Raw genomic sequence first — 6,364 nt, 5'->3', positions numbered from 1 at the left:
GACTTAATTGATATTTATAGGATGATCCATTCAAAACCAACAGGATACACTTTCTTCTCAAGTGCTCATGGAACATTCTCCAAGATAGATCATATGTTGGATCACAAATCAAGCCTTGGTAAATTCAAGAAAATTGAATTCATATCCAGTACCTTTTCCAACCACAATGCTATGAGGCTAGATATCAATTACAGGAAAAAATCTGTAAAAAAAAATAAACACTTGGAGGCTAAACAATACACTACTCTATAGCCAAGAGATCACTGAATAAATCAAAGAGGAAATTAAAAAAAAAAAAAACTAGGAACAAATGACAATGAGAAAACAATGACCCCTAACCTATGAGATGCAGCAAAAGCAGTTCTAAGAGTGAAGTTGATAGCAATACAATCCTATGTCAAGAAACAAGAAACATCTCAAATAAACAACCTAACCTTACACCTAAAGCAACTAGAGAAAGAAGAACAAAAAACCCTAAAGTTAACAGAAGGAAAGAAATCATAAAGATCAAATCAGAAATAAATGAAAAAAAATGAAGGAAAAAATAACAAAGATCAATAAAACTAAAAGCTGGTTCTTTGAGAAGATAAGCAAAATTGATAAACCATTAACCAGACTCACCAAGAAAAAAAGAGAGAAGACTTAAATCAATAGAATTAGAAATGAAAAAGGAGAAGTAACAAATGGCACTGCAGAAATACAAAGTATCATGAGAGATTACTAGAAGCAACTATAAGCGAATAAAGTGGACAGCCTGGAAGAAGTGGACAAATTCTTAGAAAAGCACAACCTTCCAAGACTGAACCAGGAAGAAATAGAAAATATAAACACACCAATCACAAGCACTGAAATTGAAACTGTGATTAAAAATCTTCCAACAAACAAAAGCCCAGGACCTGATTGCTTCACAGGCGAATTCTATCAAACATTTAGAGAAGAGCTAAGACCTGTATGCAGAAAACTATAAGACACTGATGAAAGAAATTTAGGATGATACAAACAGATGGAGAGATATATCATGTTGGAAGAATCAACATTGTGAAAATGAATATACTACCCAATGCAATCTACAGATTGAATGCAATCTGTATCAAACTACCAATGGCATTTTTCACAGAAACAGAACAAAAAATTTCAAAATTTGCAAGAGACACAAAAGACCCAAATAGCCAAAGCAAACTTGAGAAGAAAAACGGAGCTGAAGGAATCAGGCTCCTGCACCTCGGAGTATACTATAAAGCTACAGTAATCAAGACAGTATGGTAGTGGAACAAAAACAGAAATATAGATCAATAGAACAGGATAGAAAGCCCAGAGGTAAGTCCACACACATATGGTCACCTTATTTTTGACAAAGGAGGAAAGAGTATACAATGGAGAAAAGACAGTCTTTTCAACAAGTGGTGCTGGGAAAACTGGACAGCTACACATAAAAGAATGAAATTAGAACACTCCCTAACACCATACACAAAAATAAACTCAGAATGGATTAAAGACCTAAATGTAAGGCCAGACACTATAAAACTCTTAGAGGAAAACATAGGCAGAACACTGTATGACATAAATCACAGCAAGATCCTTTTTGACCCACCTCCTAGAGAAATGGAAATAAAAACAAAAATAAACAAATGGGACCTAACGAAACTTAAAACCTTTTGCACAGCAAAGGAAACCATAAACAAGACCAAAAGACAAACCTCAGAATGGGAGAAAACTTTTGCCAATGAAGCAATTGACAAAGGATTAATCCCCAAAATTTACAAGCAGCTCATGCAGCTCAATATAAAAATAAAAAACAAAAAACAGACAATCCAATCCTAAAATGGGCAGAAGACCTAAATAGACCTTTCTCCAAAGAAGTTATACAGATTGGCAGCAAACATGAAAGAATGCTCAAAATCACTAATCATTAGAGAAATGCAATTCAAAACTACAATCAGCTATCACCCCACACCAGTCAGAAAAGCCATCATTAAAAATTCTACAAACAAAAATGCTGGAGAGGGTGTGGATAAAAGAGAATCCTCTTGCACTGTTGGTGGGTATGTAAATGGATACAGCTACTATGGAGAACAGTATGATGGTTCCTTAAAAAGCTAAAAATAGAACCACCGTATGACCCAGCAATCCCACTACTGGGCATATACCCTGAGAAAACCATAATTCAAAAAGAGTCATGTACCACAGTGTTCATTGCAGCAGTATTTACAATAGCCAGGACATGGAAGCAACCTAAGTGTCCATCAACAGATGAATGGTTAAGAAGTTGTGACACAGGGCTTCCCTGGTGGAGCAGTGGTTGAGAGTCCGCCTGCCGATGCAGGGGACACGGGTTCGTGCCCCATTCTGGGAGGATCCCACATGCCGCAGAGTGGCTTGGCCCATGAGCCATGGCCGTTGAGCCTGCGTGTCCGGAGCCTGTGCTCCACAATGGGAGAGGCCACAACAGTGAGAGGCCCACATACCGCAAAAAAAAAAAAAAAAAAAAAAAAAAAAGAAGTTGTGACACATATATACAATGGAATATTAGCTGTAAAAAGATATGAAATTGAGTTATTTTTAGTGAGGTAGATGGACTAGAATCTGTAGTCAGTAAGAGAAAAAGAAATACCTTATGCTAACACATATATATGGAATTAAAAAAAAGGGAGGGGTTCTGAAGAACCTAGGGGCAGGACAGGAATAAAGATGCAGACTTAGAGAATGAACTTGAGGACACAGGGAGGGGGAATGGTAAGCTGGGACTAAGTGGGAGAGTTGCATGGACATATATACACTACCAAATGTAAAACCGATAGCTAGTGGGAAGAAGCCACATAGCACAGGGAGATCATCTCAGTGTTTTGTGACCACCTAGATGCGTGGGATATGGAGGATGGGAGGGAAGCGCAAAAGGGAGGAGATATGGAGATATATGTATATGTATAGCTGATTCAGCTTGTTAAAATCAGAAACTACCACAGCATTGTAAAGCAATTATACTCTAATAAAGATGTTTAAAAAAAAAGACTGACTTCTGCTTAAATGGTCATATTTTATGAGTGTGGCTGCTGGGGTTAGGTGTTTTCAGAAACTAGGGGCATTTTCAATGCTGAGTGAGTGGAGGAATGACCAGCTGACTGAGAGGCACCTGCTACATCAGAGGAGGGCCCAGAATCTAAGAATTTTGGGATACATCCATGTGACAGTCAGAACCAGAAATGAAACTTAGAGATGAAGCTGCCTTGCTCCTCCCAGAAGGCTCCTCTGAAGTTATGGTGGGGAGGCCTGGAGAGATATTACCTTTGAATGAAGGTTTAAATGTGGATTGTGTCAGATTGAAGTCTTAATTTCTAAATTAAAAGTGAATTCTCTGATAAAGTGTTGATAGTGACTTAACTGACATAAAAGTGATCAGAAAAGTCATTGGACAATCTCTTCTTGGCCTTTTGGCTAAGATCAAGTGTGGAGAAGTCTTTGGACAGCCCACTTTTCCATCTAAAATACAGGGGAAGGATAACCATTCCTATAAAGGTTTAGAAGGAGAGTGGGGCTGTGGGAAGGAGGGTGTAAAATAAATGTGTTTTGATGGTTTTACCATAGGAATCCACTACATTTTTTTTTTCTTTTTATAAAAACTTGCATTCTCTTTCTTGCATGTTAAAGTCTCAAGGGGCAGGGACATGGGTTCCTAGCCTTTCTGAAACCTTGCACTGAGCAAGACAGAGTCACACGTGCATAAACCAAGGCCTATAACACTCATAGAGTATAAACCATACTCAACAAGCAGTGCCTGCTCTCAGGAGCAAAAGACCCAGGAAGGTCTTAAGAAAAGAGCCAGAACCAGTTGTTATTGGTTAGCAGCCCTCTGGGGAAGAGTGATATGGATTAAAAAAAAAAAAATCAAAACAAAACAAGAACTCTGAGAATTTCATGATTGTAGATGAAATTTAAGTACACACTGGGAATCACTGAAAAATACCTTCCCCTGTAAGATGGCATTTTCCTTAGACAAGTTTCTTGTCCTTACCTTCCCCGCTTCCTTTATTTTCCTTCCCTAGTCTCTCTCCCTCCTTCTCCCCACACTAATTTGGTGTCCAAAAGGGCATAGCAGGGTCTACAAATCAAAGGTGAGGTAGAAAAATGATGGTGAACTAATCATCTCTGCATTTCTTTTCTTTCCTTTTTTTTTTTTTTTCGGTACGCGGGCCTCTCACTGTTGTGGCCTCTCCCGTTGCGGAGCACAGGCTTCGGACACGCAGGCTCAGCGGCCATGGCTCACGGGCCCAACTGCTCTGCGGCATGTGGGATCTTCCCAGACCGGGGCACGAACCCACGTCCCCTCCATGGGCAGGTGGACTCTCAACCACTGTGCCACCAGGGAAGCCCTGCATTTATTTTCTTTTCAACAAGTTTAAACACCTTATAAAATTTTGTCATGTCTATGAGAGGAATTTTATTCTTAACTTTAATAAGTAAAAATTCTTATAAATATTTAGTGACAAAATACTTTTGAAGGTAAGGTGGACACAATGTCTCCAACTACTGGAGCTCTAGTATTTTGAAGGGCACTGAGAGATCTCTTAAGGATGCAGCCACTGTGGATTTGGGAGACAAAACTTCAGGTGTTCCCTACCACAGCCCAGGATGCTGTAAGGAACTAGAGTCACTATGGGAGGCCATAGAGTGTGTGGCTAAAATTTGGGTACCAGAGTGCTACTGAGAGTGTCAAATTCTGGTTCCACAACATAGTTCTATAATTTATGTAAACTCTCTGTGCCTCAGTTTCCTCATCTACAAAATGGGTGTAGTAATAGTATCACATATGATTGTTAAGAAGTTTAAATGAAATATGTATTTAGAATGCTCTGTCCCATGGCACTCCTAAAATGTTTTTTTGTCATATTTCTGTAGCATCCTCTCTCTTTTGACCAAGAGAGGTAAGAGAGGAGGAATTGCCTGCCAGCTTTTGACAAAATTTAACTCTAAGGAAAGAAGGAGAAAAAGAGAAACTCTAGGATTAATTACAGAGTCAAGTGGACTATAGGGTTTGGTGTTTATTTCCCTCTGAAGGGAGATCTGAGGCCACACCAAGCTGAATGGAGGCACAGATTCCTTCAGTGGAGTGGTTAGGGTCTTCTGAGAAAGGGCAACAACTTGTGCCAACCTAATGAGTGGGATGTGGCTAGGCTTGTCCAGCATCTTCCCAGGCATTGACACAGGGGAATTCTGGGGCCTGCCTAATACCACATCTTTGCATCTTAAACTCAACTTTGAAATAATTTGTTGTATTTTCCTTTTGCAAGAAGATTCATCTGCTGCTCTTATTATTGCTTCTATGGGACAGTACTGAGGCTTTCTCCAAAGTACCAGTTAAAAGGTTCAGGTGCCTTTTGTTTTTATTGTAACTGCCATGGTTCAAGCACTAATTGATGTCAACAGGATAGCCTGGAGGTAAGAAAAACTGAGTCCACTGAGAAGTTTCAGAAAGAAAGAAAAATGAAGGTTTGGAACTAGTAACATCTGTTTGAGCTCATTTGGAAAAGGCAAACTGGAGCTGCATGAGGGGAGAGATTTATAACTCTGTCTTTTCCTTCAGTGCCTGGCATGTCACTTCTCAATAAATATTTGCTGTATACATGAGTAATTAAGAAAAGAAGAATAAAATGGGATGGAGGTGGGGGCAGACTAGGAAGATTTCAGGGCGTGGGGAGAGAATGAAGGAAATAGAAACCATGTCACAAGAGAAAGATGTTTATGCCAAAAAATGTAGGACATTGAATACTCCTGCTGAGGGCAGTATGAAGAGCACAGGAACTTCCCAGGAGTCTATAGAGGAAGAATGACAAGGAAAGCAATGGGAAGGAGAAGGCAAAGAGGAAAAAACAAACCAACTCCATTTGTTGAAGATCTCTGAAAGATCTGCACAAATTTGAAACCTGAGAAAATAATAGTACAGATTCTGTGACAACAACAAGATTACTTAAGGCAGAAACTCAGTAGTCAATGAAGGAGAGGGTGAGAGCATTTTCTTGCAACAAGAAAAGACTAATAAAATTCACACAAAGCTCCATCTTGTGGAGCTGCTCTGAAAGGAGGAGTGCATAGTAGGCACAGTGCTCCCTCTAGAGAAGGCTCCCAGTAGAGAACACAAAGAGAACCATCAAAAGAGAAGAATTAAAGAAACAAGAATGGGAAGAGGGCTTCCCTGGTGGTGCAGTGGTTGAGAGTCTGCCTGCCGATGCAGGGGACATGGGTTCGTGCCCTGGTCCGTGAAGATCCCACATGCTGTGAAGCAGCTGGGCCCGTGAGCCATGGCTGCTGAGCCTGCGCTTTCTGAGCCTACGCTTTCGGAGCCTGTGCTCCACAACGGGAGAGGCCACAA

This window comes from Mesoplodon mirus (assembly GCF_964341445.2).
Source record: "Mesoplodon mirus genome assembly, chromosome: 7".
NCBI lineage: Eukaryota > Metazoa > Chordata > Mammalia > Artiodactyla > Ziphiidae > Mesoplodon > Mesoplodon mirus.
This window is presented reverse-complemented; position numbering follows the sequence as displayed.